The sequence below is a fragment of the Salvelinus sp. IW2-2015 genome, linkage group LG4q.1:29 (assembly GCF_002910315.2).
Source record: "Salvelinus sp. IW2-2015 linkage group LG4q.1:29, ASM291031v2, whole genome shotgun sequence".
In the NCBI taxonomy this organism is placed as follows: Eukaryota; Metazoa; Chordata; class Actinopteri; order Salmoniformes; family Salmonidae; genus Salvelinus; species Salvelinus sp. IW2-2015.
In genome coordinates, this window is record NC_036842.1 from 78373607 (window position 1) to 78388110 (window position 14504).

Sequence of the window (14504 nt, forward strand, 5' to 3'; positions counted from 1 at the left end):
TGCCCTACTCTCCAACATGTCTTTACATGCTACCTATCCCACAACACACTACTTACCTACAGAAGAACATGTATTTTTTGTAGGATACAGTGCCCCACCAGTGCTGACACACATAAATAGCTTTTCTAAACATACACTACATGACCAAAATCATGGGCATTAATATGGAGTTGGTCCCCCTTTGCTGTTATAACAGCCTCCTCTCTTCTGGGAAGACTTTCCACCAAATGTCAGAACATTGCTGATGGGACTTGCTTCCATTCAGCCACAAGAGCATTAGTGAGGTCAGGCACTGATGTTGGGAGATTAGGCCTGGCTCGCAGTCGGCTTTCCAATTCATCCCAAAGGTGTTCGATGCGGTTGAGGTCAGGGCTCTGTGCAAGCCAGTCAAGTTCTTCTACACCGATCTCGACAAACCACTTCTGTATGGACCTCGCTTTGTGCACAGGGACATTGTCAAGCTGAAACAGGGCCTTCAGGGCTTCCAACTTTGCCACAAAGTCAGAAGCCCAGAATCGTTTAGAATGTCATTCATTGTATGCTGTAGCGTTAACATTTCCCTTCACTGGAACTAAGGGACCTAGCCCGAACCATGAAAAACAGCTCCAGACCATTATTCCTCCTCCACCAAACTTTACAGTTGGCAGTATGCATTGGGGTAAGTAGCGGTCTCCTGGCATCCACCAAATCCAGATTGGTCCGTCGGACAGCCAGATGGTGAAGCGTGATTCATCACTCCAGAGAACGCATTTCCACTGCTCCAGAGTCCAATGGCAGCAAGCTTTACACCACTCCAGCCGACGCTTGGCATTGCGCATGGTGATCTTAGGCTTGTGTGCGGCTGCTCGGCCTTGGAAACCCATTTCATGAAGCTCCCAACGAACAGTTATTGTGCTGACGTTGCTTCCAGTCGCAGTTTGGAACTCGATGGTGAGTGTTGCAACCAAGGACAGACGTGCAACATGCTTCAGAACTCACGGTCCCGTTCTGTGCACTTGTGTGGCTTACAACTTCTCGGCTGAGCCGTGGTTGCTCCTAGACGTTTCTACTTCACAATAACAGCACTTTCAGTTGACTGTGGCAACTCTAGCAGGGCAGACACCTGACAAACTGAAAGGTGGCATCCTATGACGGTGGCACATTGAATGTCAATGAGCTCTTTAGTAAGGCCCTTCTACTGCTTTGTCCATGTGTATTTTTGACATCTGTTTTCTTGGGGGGGGGGTTATAATACAGTATTTTAAATACAGTAACTTAGAATATATCATATAGACAATCTTGAGAGATTTCAGTGGATTTTTTTCTCTCGTAACCCTTCAGGAGACCTAACAGAACCTGCAATCCCAACAAAGTCTTTAGTCAGAATTTTGAGGGAAATTTCAAAGTGCCACTCACTTTGTCAGGAAAAATGTATTCACACAGGAGAAACGCAGTGCAGTCGATGGCCGATAATAAATAGATGAGAGAAATGTACAAAAACATAACAGTCTATACATCAGCATCGGTTTGCATTGTCCAGGTGAATGGATAATAACTCATTGAGACATGGGTCGTAGCATTGGCACCTCCATCAAAAAGCCTTATCATTGATGATCATGACATAGCAGAGGTCATAAAAAGTCATATCTGCTGTATCTATGGGGCGGCAGGTAGCCTAGTGGTTAGAGCTTTGGACTAGTAACCAAAAGGTTGCAAGATCGAATCCCCGAGCTGACAAGGTACACATTTGTCGTTCTTCCCCGGAATAAGGCAGTTTACCCACTGTTCCTAGGCTGTCATTGAAAATAAAAATTTGTTCCTAACTGACGTGCCTTGTGAAATAAAGGTAAAATAAAACATCTATGTACAAGCCAATGGCACAACTAGCCACGACAATGTTAATTTAGTTAAAAGAAGACAGCTGCTCCTTTGCAGAACACACTAAGTTTCACGATGGAAGTGTTCCCTCTCTCCTTCCTTCCCTTTCTCCATCCCGCCATCTCAGGCTAGTGACATGCGCTGCGGCCTCTCCAGGTTGGCACAAAACTTGTCCAGGAAGCATGATGCCAGCTCGTCGTTCACTAGGTACCCGTCACTAGACAGGGTGATGGTGCTCAGGGCACCGGTCTCCTCGGTCAGACGGAGCACAGACCTGGAGGTGACTACGGCCAGGATACACACCTGTGGAGGGTTGATCACCGCACTGAACCCACTGATGCCAAACATGCCCAGGTTAGAAATACTGTCAGGGAGAGACAGGAAGGGAAGGAGACAGACAGAGATTTAACCATTTGTACCAATAAAGCTAATTTTAATTTGTGAGAGGAATTGGGAGGAAAAATAGGGGAAGGAGAGAGAGAGAGAACGAAGGAGGGGTGGGGGAACGCGAGATAGAGAAAAAAAGATGAAGGAGGGTGGTGAGAGACAAAGGGACGGGAATGAGAGAGAGAGGAGACAATGGGCATTGCATCATTAGTCTGGCTCAGCCAGGGAAAACATGCAGACAATTAACCAAGGGGAGATACAGCCAGACATAATGGGGCCTTATTGCTACCTATTCCCTGTTACTAATTCAGTCAAGACAGCATGCACTCAAAACACAAGAAGCTGTGTGTGAGGTGAATTAAGGAGAATACAAAAGAGGATACCAGGAGACATTTCCTCAATAGACACATAAAGACATTGTGCCACTTCCAACAGCCTGAGGTGAACTCACAGAGAGAGAGAGAGACCATCCTATCTCTGTGTTTAGTGAGCAATAACATCCACAGGCAATTTCCTGTGTGGGTTAATAACATAGCCAGACCTGGGGGATGGAGGGATGGATAAACGGAGGGAAGAAGCATGCATACATCTTCAAGAAGAGATAGAAAGAGCTTGCATCCTTTATAGAAATTAATTATCCTCCTCTGACACAGAAACCCCATTTATGTCTAAATTACCCAATTAATTCAAATGAGTTAAAACAGCCCGCCCTCCCCTGGAATGGATGGCCACATAATTGATGGCTCTTGTCGTCTGGCCACATATTCTCTTCATGTCTGCATGTGATAATGTAGAATCTACATATTATATGGACTAGCTGTGATGGTTGTAACTCTAATAGCAGGACATTAATGACTGCTTCCCTACCAGTAGCCTACTGACCTATTCAAGAAATGATTCACTTAGCGCCTGGTACAAACGCTGCAGATTGTCAGCGGTGAACCAGATACGGCTATTGAACACCTTGCTCCCACACCGTAGACCTGTATGTCTGCATATTCAAACATTTGACTATGTTGAAGTGCTAAGTAAGAACCTGAGTCAAACACCAGTTCACCGTCTAACAAGCCAAGAGAGAAATCCCACAGCCAAGTCTACACTGCATTTGTATAAAGCATATCTATCTAAATAATATTCCAGGTGTAAAGGACTGAGGGTTAGTATTATCTCGCTCCCAGATAATAAGGTGTGTTGTGTTTACCTGTATGAGCCTCCCTGGTACTCATGAGGAAGCAGCTTCCCATCCCAAGCATTTTGGGCCAGTGCCTGGAGAAAACAGATCAGCAGTCAGTCAGTCGTCTACTGTAGTCAGAGGCAGGGATCCACTGTGAGCCATAGGCTAATCAATGATCTACTGTCTAGAGGTGGTGATGGTTCAATCAGATCCATCAATCACGCTTCTAGCCGTCTCAGTGATACAGTATGGACCTCATGGTTCAACGATAATGTTGAAATAATGTCATGCTGATAACCTCCCTTCAGCTTGTCATAGTCAACACTCCAAAGGCAGCCCTCACTCAGAGTTCAGACTGCATACTCCAAATGCTTCACACAAGAGCTTCTGTTAGCATTGCTTAAATAAACCCAGGCATCAACACACACAGAGCTAGAGCAGAGTGCAGTTCAATCTCACTGTGTTGAACCTGTTACATTCTAAATAAACAAAGTAAAAAACTCACGAACGCTTCATCAAGCTCAAACCGAGTTTATTCACCCACTGGGTCATGCAGTTGCATAAGACAAAAACATATTTCCACCAGTGGTAGTATATATACTCCAATTTGGGTGGAGTCTCCTCCTTGTCTCTAAACATTACATCTTTATTGCTAGGCAGGAGGTTAAGTGATACGAGCAATAAACTGTTCCTTTTCCCTTAATGTGACCTGACCTGACCTTGACCCCCTTCTTCACTACACCACATCTCTCCACCCTTATCCGTGCCTGCAACCATGTGATTGGTCCTTTACTCAATACACTCTAAACTTAATTGCCTCCACCATATACATTCCTCCTACAGATAATCATTAACTTTTGACGTAGACCCTAGACTATAGCACTCAATATTTCAATAGGATAGTTGATAATAACAATATTCCAAGTTTAATCAGAACTCATCAAACCCCATCGAAGGCAACACTTTGACATTAACAAAATGAAAACCAAATTGGCTGAGCAGGAGAAAACAGTGCAGGCAATTGCTTTTAAAGAAAAATCATTGAAAGTTAGTCTTTAGGAGGGTTCCAAGCAGGCCATATGGGGTGGAATGGGACTGCACTATAATAATGACAAATGAACATTCTTTATACAAAATTGACCTCTTTGTCTGAATGCATGTAGACCTACTGCATCATCAATGTTTAACCCCGCTGATTCCAATTCCAGGGTCTTCTACATCAGACCCTACCCTATTCCACTATTGTAGGATATATATTTTCCTCTCCTGCATACAGTGGTTTGTCAGTCCAAGTTGCTGCTTCGCCAAATTGATCTTGTGTGTACTCTCTGTATTGATCTGAGTGGGCTTTCTCCGCCTGTGGCTTGGCAAGCTGGAGTAAGGGAGTTGACACGACTCAGTGAGCAGAAAGAAGACGAGTTCTCTAAAGTAATGGTGCTTTAGAAACAATTAAACACCCCCCTTTCTTCCATCACTCAAAAGTCAACATGAATCAATATGCTACCAGAGCACAAATCAATATGCTACATAAGGAGCTTGGAGGCTGCACTGTTGCACTTTATATAGGTGTGTGTGTGTGTGTTTTCTGGATTATTGACTCTCATCCCAGTGCATGTGAGGTGGAAAATCATCCATATGTTCCTCACATGCACACATTAGTAGTCAGGCGGGTCAGGTGTTTGTTCACCCACAACTGCCTTTAATTGCTAATAACCCATTCGCAACCGTCCGACTATAGGCGATAAAGTGAAAATCTGAGGCCTGCACCTGGCCCTAACTCGCTAATATAGAAAAATGCTCTGTACACTACAGTCAGAGACGGCGGAATTTTTTGGGGACCGGGGGTGGCAGGAATTTATTTGCCGATTTAGATATGTTTCTGTTTATAATTTCCTAAATGTTGGTAGGTTATTTCTATAATTAGATATTGTACATGGAGCTTGTCTTCTGTTATTATATGTTGCCCTAAAAGACAAACTAAACCCTGTCTCACCAGAATGTCATAAATCGATAGAAAAATGCTTCCATCTAGTTGACATCGGTAAAGTTCTCTGCCATATCAGCTTATTTCGCGGAGCAAAGACGTTTACGAACCAGGGAGAAAAAAAATGGAAAGATTGTCTGTGCAAAATTTCCAAATGACATCAGTTTGACCGGTTGTAAGGAAGTAGAAAGCTTTGAAAATGTCCCAACATGTATCTGATCAGAATTTAGATCGGCTTGGATCCATATTTTATGTGGTTGAAATACTATCAGCGTTTATGAATCTAACTGTGCATTCGCATTCTCTCAAAATGCTGAAAGAAAGAAATCATATTTCTTCACTCCTGTCAAAATGTAGCCTACATTTGTTGTGTCATTTTACTGCAAGAAATGCTTAATTCTGCAGGAGTTAATATTATGGCTATGTGAGAGGTTATAGACCTACAGTCAGTGTCCAGATTTAAGTTTCTATTTACCCATCTGAACAGTATTGGCGACTCTACAGTTCCTTTATGTGCCATAGGCCTATTTGAAGTCCCGATATTGTGTCAAATTTTTATTGCGCTTCACAATCATCACACATAAACTGCTGTCATCCCCTTATAGCATTCACCAAATCTTTCCCAAACATTACTTTTCTTGCCCTCCCTTTTCATTATTTTCAACTCTACATTTTTCAGTTTTTCTCTTGCTGAATAATTTTTGCCTCCATGGATCGAAGTTAACTTTTTCTACCCGTAACCAAAAGAATTTGGCGATTGGCGTGTAGGCTATTTTGGCGATTGGCGTGTAGGCCCTGAAGCTTAATTAAGCTTATGCACTAATACCAGCCTAAAATAAGGAAATAAAAACCTCAATGTAGAAACATAGATAAATAAATTGAACAACAAAGACACATTTATGGATTTTTTTAAGGTACTGTTTTTTATGTTTATTCAACCCGCCACCCACCCGGCCTTTATCCACACAATATTTAATGATCCGCCCCACCCTGCGGATATAACAGGGACACAGAGGCTCCACAAGTATACACAAACACATACAGTACACACACAGGCCTATGTATTGAAGCATGTCATACAACCCTATGTATGATACTCTCTTAATATTCTATTTTCTATGGGCCAACATGACATCCCTGGCCCAAATGGAGGAAATAATTTGCAGCAGATGTGCAATAATACGTCTAACACTCATACACGTCATGCTCATTCAAATAGAAATTTACTTTAGAGATATTGCGGTGACACTGCCTTTATCTAAAAAAAACAGTATGTCAAAAGACCCAGAGACACATTAGAATACATGGGGAGACATTAGCGATAACAGCATCGAAAGGAAAAGCAATCATGTGTTTTGTGGGTTCAGGCTTGGTAGTCACTGAGCGCTCTGTGCCCCTTCCAGACCACATGTTGTATTCAATTAGCTGCTGATAAGGGGTTTACATTCTGCCCTAACTCAAACCAGGCTTCTGACTCTGGGTGGGAACACACGGACAGGAGACCACTGTGCGTGCGTGTGTGTATGTGGCACCGCAAGTGTGTATGTGTTTAATAAATGTGTTGTGGCAGGCCACAGATCGGTAGCACACGTTGTCCTTTGCAGGGAATACATTGGAATTACATTGTCACTTTCTCTATTTCTTAAGCTGGCACACTGGTGTGTGTGTACCTAGCTGCTGAGGCCTATGTACCCACCCCCTATATAACCCTCCATTAATCGCTTTTAATGATCTAGCATTGTACATTTATTTATTCATAATCATGGCACGCTCAGTTCATAGCTGGCTGCTGAGATGGAGAGAACTACAGTGTCTATAATGTCATATCATACAGACATATCATACAGACATATCATACAGACATATATGTATACTCCCTCTAGATTCAGTATTGTTTAGGGCTGGGAATTGACAGGGACCTCACGATACAATATTGTCACGATACTTAAGTGCCGATAGGATATGTATTGCGATTCTCACAATTATTTAAATATGTATTGCGATTCGATACTGTGATTTTATTGTGATTCGATGTTCCAAACATATTGCTCACCATATGACTGCCGCAGAGGGATAAGCGAGTCATGAGAAAACAAGTTTAGATTAAACATGGAAATTAAGTTGCTGAAAACAAATTTGGCTCACTATTTAAAAAGAAGACGGTGAGCTTCGGTGTAGGTACAGCTGACTAGCAGCCGTGAAAATAATATTGCGATATTGTCAAAAATAATATGCCTATATGTAACTGTATCGATTTCCCCTCCCACATCACTAGTATGGTTATCTACTGTGTCAATCAATTGATTAAGTTATTTTAGCAATCCACCATCATCACCAAAGTCATTATGAGAAGCCCAATGGTGGCAGATTTAAGAGCTGCAAAAAATTATGCAGATAATGGTGTGGTTTAACCCTGCAGCACAACAACATCTGGTCCCTGTCCAGGAATGTAAACACCACCAACCCTGATAATGTGTTTACCTAGCGAGTGATTCAGAATGAGTCCCCACACTGCAACTCATTCCCAGCCTGAGCTTTCCAAAGAAAGCACCTGAGGAATGCAGTTACACACTGAATCTGAAACCTGCCCCTCGCCCCTACCAACTCGATTAGAGGGTCCTCCGTTGTCAAATGTTTCTGACGAAACTCTGAGGGTGACTTCAATACTGGCGAAGGGATCAAATAAACCAATCAACTTCGGGACACACTCGTGACTTGAATGATGAAATTCATGTTCCACATTTAAATGATAAAATTAGCATGAAATTCAAATGAGAAAATTCCCCCTGTCGTTTTACAAGATATAAACCTCAGTAATAGTTTTTTATTTTAATTTCCAATGTTACATGTGTCAAGTCTCACAATCTGACGAACAATTACAGGTGGCAAATGTTTTGTGTATAAAATTGTGCAAGCTAAAATATTATGCAGTGAATTATGGAATACCACTTCACTCTGAAGCCGGCAGCATAGTGGACTATGTCAAAATGGCTATTGGAGGGTCTAATTAGCCCTTACACCCTCCATTATTTTCACAACCACAGCTTTGGGACATGTGGATATTGTAGAGGCACGCGTGAATGAGCAAATGGAGGGTCGAGGGTGATTTGGGATTCAGCCACAGTCTCAAGGCCAAGGGGCTGCTGGTGATATTACCATTCTACACTCATTTTATAGAACTTTAATTTGAGTGCTTTGTAACTGCCACTAAATAATGGAGACAGCTAGTTCCATTTCAGATACTGTAACATTTCATGATTTTATTCCACTCCGCCCGGGAAAGTTAGCAGCTCACTGGCATGTATTTCTCCAACAGCACAGGCCCTGATTCTGAACTATGAGCTCCACACTACCCAGGTATCAGTAGTGTTCCACCCTACCTTGGCGTTAGCTGAGATCTCCTGCACTCCCTTGTCAGCAGCGTTTGTGATGATGGGGGTAATGAGGCCCTTCTCAGTTGCCACAGCGATGGAGATGCTGTTGGAGTCCAGCGCCTGGGGGCCCTCCTCCGACCAGGTCACATTGACCTCCGGCAGATCCTAAAGGCCAAGGTCAGAGGTCAGGACAGATTCTGGTAGATGGGATTCAAGGAGGAGGAGAAGAGGACTGAGGGGAAGAGAGAGTGGAGGGATGGAAGAGGAAAAGGGACTAAATGACACTCCATCCACGGCCTTCACAAGACAGGACAGAGCATTTCGGTATACCCTGTCCTATCCCCACAATTGATAAGATAAGAGATAAGATATGATAATGTTTTCACAGAAGTAAGGGAGGGTCAGGGTGAAAGGTGAATGGCCCACTGTTACAGTAGATTCAGTGGTCTGACCAAAGGCAGGACCACAGGGCCTAACAAAGTGGTGAGAGATGGTCTCATCTTCTATTCACTTCTGTTTCTGTTTCCATAGATACAGTCAGTCACACAAAGGAGCCACATTCATACTCAAAATGCACATTATGAAAATCAAAGGTTATCCTAGCCAAGGCACCCAGCTGAATCCAAGGGAGTTTGTTTGGTGATTACATTCCCAGTCTTCACAGAGAGGGTAAGAGGAGAGAAGGAGAAAGAGGGGGAGGGAGAGTGTCATGTGTTATCTTTTTCCTACATAAGGAACTACAGGAGAATGGACGGAATAAGGCATTGTAATTTATCAAGGAAAGCCCCAGGTAAAACACAGAGAAAGGAAGATCTACAGACATTTCCCTACTAAGATGAGACAAGGATGCATTTTTTCTTTCTCTCTCTATCCTCGCCATAAATAATTTACAAAAGGATTCAGACCCTTTGCTATGAGACTCAAATTAGCTCAGGTGCATCCTGTTTTCATTGATCATCCTGTTTCTACAACTTGATTGAAGTCCACTTGTGGTAAATTCATTTGATTGGACATCATTTGGAAAGGCACAAACCTGTTAATATAAGGTCCCACAATTGATAGTGCATGTCAGAGCAAAAACCAAGCCATGAGGTCGAATGAATTGTCCGTAGAGCTCCGAAACAGGATTGTGACGAGGCCAAGATCTGGGGAGGGGTACCAAAACATTTCTGCAGCATTGAAGGTCTGCACGAACACAGTAGCCTCCCTACATCATTCTTAAATGGAAGAAGTTTGGAACCACCAAGACTCTTGGTCACCAAGGCCCGCTGGCCAAACTGAGCATTCGGGGGAGAAGGGCCTTGGTCAGGGAGGGGACCAAGAACCCAATGGTCACTCTCACAGAGCTCCAGAGTTCCTCTGTCGAGATGGGAGAACCTTCCAGAAGGACAACCATCTCTGCTGCACTCCACCAATCAGGCCTTTATGGTAGAGGGGCAAGACGGAAGCTAGTCCTCAGTAAAAGGCACATGATAGCCCGCAAAAGTCACCTAAAACTTTCACACCATGAGAAACAAGATTCTTTGGTCTAAAGAAACCAAGATTGGAGTCTTTGGCCTGAAAGCCAAGCATCACGTCTGGAGGAAACCTGGAACTAGAGGTCGACCGATTAATCGTAATGACCGATTAATCAGGGCCAATTACAAGTTTTAATAACAATCGGAAATTGGTAATTTAGGACGCCGATTTAGCCGATTTATTTATTTATTATTATTTATTTAAACATCAATGCCTTTCTTAAAATCAATACACAGAAGTATATATTTTTAAACCTGCATATTTAGCTAAAAGAAATCCAGGTTAGCAGGCATTATTAAACAGTTGAAATTGTGTCACTTCTCTTGCGTTCATTGCACGCAGAGTCAGGGTATATGCAACAGTTTGGGCCGCCTGGCTCATTGCGAACTAATTTGCCAGAATTTTACGTAATTATGACATAACATTGAAGGTTGTGCAATGTAACAGGAATATTTAGACTTATGGATGCCACCCGTTAGATAAAATACGGAACGGTTCCGTATTTCACTGAAAGAATAAACGTTTTGTTTTCGAGATGATAGTTTCCGGATTCGACCATATTAATGACCTAAGGCTCGTATTTCTGTGTGTTATTATGTTATAATTAAGTCTATGATTTAAGAGCAGAGCAGTCCGACTGAGCGATGGTAGACACTAGCAGGCTCGTAAGCATTCATTCAAACAGCACTTTCGTGCGTTTTGCCAGCAGCTCTTCGCAATCCTTCAAGCATTGCGTTGTTTATGACTTCAAGCCTATCAACTCCCGAGATTAGGCTGGTGTAACCGATGTGAAATGGCTAGCTAGTTAGCGGGGTGCGCGCTAATAGCGTTTCAAACGTCACTCGCTCTGAGACTTGGAGTAGTTGTTCCCCTTGCTCTGCATGGATAACGCTGCTTCGAGGGTGGCTGTTGTCGATGTGTTCCTGGTTCGAGCCCAGGTAGCAGCGAGGAGAGGGATGGAAGCTATACTGTTACACTGGCAATACTAAAGTGCCTATAAGAACATCCAATAGGCAAAGGTATATGAAATACAAATCGTATAGAGAGAAATAGTCCTATAATTCCTATAATAACTACAACCTAAAACTTCTTACCTGGGAATATGGAAGACTCATGTTAAAAGGAACCACCAGCTTTCATATGTCCTCATGTTCTGAGCAAGGAACTTAAACGTTAGCTTTCTTACATGACACATATTGCACTTTTACTTTCTTCTCCAACACTTTGTTTTTGCATTATTTAAACCAAATTGAACATGTTTCATTATTTATTTGAGGCTAAATTGATTTTATTGATGTATTACATTAAGTTAAAATAAGTGTTCATTCAGTATTGTTGTAATTGTCATTATTACAAAAAATAAATAAATAATCGTCCGATTAATCGGTATCGGCTTTTTTTGGTCCTCCAATAATCGGTATCAGTATCGGCGTAGAAAAATCATAATCAGTCGACCTCTACCTGGCACCATCCCAATGGTGAAGCATGGTGGTGTCAGCATCATGCTGTGTTTTTTTTTCAGGGACTGGGAGACTAGTCAGGATCGAGGGAAAGATGAACGTAGCAAAGTACAGAGAGATCCTTGATGAAAACCTGGTCCAGAGCGCCCAGGACCTCAGACTGGGGGCGAAGGTTCATCTTCCAACAGGAAAACGACACGAAGCACACAGCCAAGACAATGCAGTAGTGGCTTCGGGACAAGTCTCTGAATGTCCTTGAGAGGCCCAGCCAGAGCCCGGACATGAATCCGATTGAAGATCTCTGGAGAGACCTGAAAATAGCTGTGCAGCTACGCTCCCCATCCAACCTGACAGAGCTTTGGAGGATCTGTAGAGAAGAATGGGAGAAACCCCCCAAATACAGGTGTGCCAAGCTTGTAATGTCATACCCAAGAATAATTGAGGCTGTAATCACTGTCAAATGTGCTTCAAAATAGTCTGAATACTTAAGTAAATGAAATATTTATTTTTTATAACTTTCCAACATTTTCTAAAAAACAGTATATTTTTGTCATTATGGGGTATTGTGTGCAGATTGAGGACAAAAAACATTTCAATCCATTTTAGAATAAGGCAAACAACAAATTGTGGAAAAATTCAACGGGTCTGAAAACTTTCCGAATGCACTGCATATCAAACATATCATTTTTGAAAATGAACATTGTTTGAAACTGGCAGGCTAGTTCATACTCCTTGAGTGTAGCAGCTTCTGCTTTGATGATAAAATCATTGACGGACACTTTGATCTCCGCTGGAAAGAAGGAGAAAACAGTTGTCAAACACTACAGATCTATAGTTCAGGTGCTGTTAGTCAGGTAAGTGTTAGCGATTCTCCGGTACTTTTGCATATGTTTTAGCCCAAGGTTCTGAAAGTAGCACTCAAGCCAAAAGTGGTCCCCGAAAAATGCGCACTACGTAACATATGTGCAGATATGTGCACTACGTCAATGCTCTCTCTCTCTGCTGTATCCACTCCAACCTCATTGGATAACACTGGGCAGGCCTCTTGCTAGCTGTTACTCAAATGTGAGGGGCTGAAGTTCATGGGCTAGAACTCAAATTGCTAGGGAGCTGGCCCATGGCACCGCTTCAATAATACAGTTGCTGTCACGCTTGTTGACGGAAGAATCAGACCAAGGTGCAGCGTGGTAAGCGTACATCATTTATTTTGATGAACACGAAAAAACTATAAACTACAACCGAACGTGAAGCTACATGCAGTGCAGAAAGCAACTACACACAAACAAGATCCCACAAACTAAAGGTGGGAAAAGGCTGCCTAAGTATGATCTCCAATCAGAGACAACGATAGACAGCTGCCTCTGATTGGGAACCAGACCCGGTCAACAAAGAAATAGAAAAACTAGAATGCCCACCCAAATCACACCCTGACCTAACCAAATAGAGAAAAAAAAGGCTCTCTAAGGTCAGGGCGTGACAGTTGCTTTCAAACTAGGGATTTCATGGCTAATTGAGGTAAGACAGTAATTCTGCTCACAGGTTATGCATGTACAAACTACACATTGACACATCCAGCCCAAAGCGGGATGTTTAAAAAATACTTTCTTATTCGCCAAAGCAAAGTATCCCATACCAACTTCTCCAAAAACCATGGCAGATGACATCTGGTGTGCAAGCTATAGGATGATGTGGATTGTAAGAGAATCAGACATGCTAATTATGTGTGTTAGGACCAAGAGAGGCCTTATGCTGTTACTGTTGTTACTAGTGGAGTTTATTTTCCATTCTACTCTCCTCCTGTTAAAGGGCAGTGTTATCATACAGGGCAGGGGGTACTGGGTGAGGGGCAGCTGGGTGGTAGATAAAATGTCTATATGAACAAACACCCTTCACTCCCCCACCCAGTACAATATAAACTCAACCACCCACCCACCCACCCATACTTTCTCTCACAACAATGTCCCGTTTAACAAACCCACACATACTTTTTTTTGGTACTTATAGTTGTGGTGTGGTTTCATATAAGCCCTTTTGGGCTTCCAACCTCACTTGCACACCGTTTTTTATTTATTTTATTTGTACTGTTTTGTCTTTCACTTCTTTTCTTTGGTGTGAATAATTAAAACTGCAAAAAACTAAAACCACTCCTTCAGAGAACACCCACAACTTTCTATTACTGTTCTCCTTCAACTTCCCTGACCTTCCGCCCTTTCTCTCCCGTCTCTCTAATTCTCTGTTCTCCATCTCTCCTCCCTCTCTTTCTTTCTCTCCTCTATACCTCTCCCTCTGCTCTCTCCATACAGTGCCCATGGTGTTGTGGCAGTGCCTGGCATGGCATTAACACTGGGCTGTATGAGAGCGCCTAGTAGTGCCAAACGGTTATGAATGCTCTTAGCGGGATGACTAACAAGCTAACCGTGAAATCACTGTGCTTCTGAACAAAGAAAGCCAGGGAAAACAACCGGACGAAAAGAGAATCCCTTAACACACACACCACCCTGCTGCTAATAGGACTAGGATGGCCAGTCTCTCTCTGTTTCTTCTGCAGCACAGACACACAGGGCTGAAACAGGGCTGAAGAGCTGTATGAATGTTGATCAAATCAGGCTAAATCATATGTTCATTCTATCATCCCAGGAAATGGAAATGTATTAAACGCATTGTCAACGTCATCTTGAAGAGAATATAAATAAAGTGAGGTTTAACTGTCAGGTTTAGAATGAGGAATGAGGAGGCTTTGCATTGTGTTC

General features: G+C 42.7%; 1 pseudogene; it reads right to left on the reverse strand.

Annotated features, from left to right (window-relative positions):
* Window positions 1–1980: 1980 nt before the first annotated feature.
* The window catches only part of LOC111961023 (pyruvate dehydrogenase protein X component, mitochondrial-like), a 73038-nt pseudogene continuing 60514 nt past the window's right edge, over window positions 1981–14504 (reverse strand).